This window comes from Pundamilia nyererei, unplaced genomic scaffold (assembly GCF_000239375.1).
Source record: "Pundamilia nyererei isolate P.nyererei 1_Seehausen unplaced genomic scaffold, PunNye1.0 scaffold00438, whole genome shotgun sequence".
Lineage (NCBI taxonomy): Eukaryota > Metazoa > Chordata > Actinopteri > Cichliformes > Cichlidae > Pundamilia > Pundamilia nyererei.
In genome coordinates, this window is record NW_005187839.1 from 142882 (window position 1) to 143913 (window position 1032).

The following is a 1032-nucleotide window of genomic DNA, read 5'->3' on the forward strand; positions in this document are numbered from 1 at the left end:
ACCGCCCTCTAGTGGAAGAGAATGTAATTGTTCTGCCTGTTACTCACGCCGGTCACTTAGTGTACCAATCAGGTGGAACCAGATAATCTTCCACGGCACTCTGGTCATTTCACACAGCACACCTATGTGCCGCGGCACAGTGGTTGGGAAACACTGTTCGAGACAGATATTTATATAAGCTGGGGTGGCTTCTTGTTAAATTGTTAAAGTAGAATTATAAATATTCCAATTTAATAATGAAAGTATTAAATAAAGTCTTTTTTCCTCAAATGGAAATAATGTGAACACAAAATGTTCAACGACACACACTCACACAAACACACACAGTGTATTCCCGTCTCACCCATGTGATTCCTTTAATCAAGCTTTGTTAATCACAGTGCAACAACAGTTTAACACTGGGTGTTTGAGGACAGCAGGAAATTGTTAATCTGAGCTGTTAAATCAATGCACACACAGGTCATCTGGATCCAAACCAGCCTACCAACCTCCTCCATATCAGCTACTTTGCAGTGGCCTCATTTAAAATAAATAAATAAGACGGTAAAAGGTTTATTAAGTCAGAAAGCTTAATGAATGAATGTAGTAACCATGATGCCATTAACACCTCAAAAGTTATTTGACACCATAAAAGGAATATAGTTATTTATTTATTAATTTTCTTTTTTCAGTCTCTTAAAGTGTGATCTTTCTTGACAGAGCGACAGGATAATGGAGGACTAAATCAACCTGCATGTTTGCATTTTTTTTTCTTTATGTAGGTTTTACTTTGTAAAAACATCACGTTCTTCTGTAGAAGAACTTGATGTTTATAGATTGTGTGTTTTTGTTGTTTCTCCGCTGATTTTTTTTTTCTTTAAGCTTCAACTTTGGTAAAGCCGTGCAAATATTTTAATACTTAAGTTTTTATCCCAAAGTTTGGACACCAATGTGTTCTTGGTTAACCATTCCTCTACATTTATCAGCAGTGCCCTCTTGTGGCAAACCATTGGAACTGCACTTGATTAATTATGGACTGACTGTGTATTATTC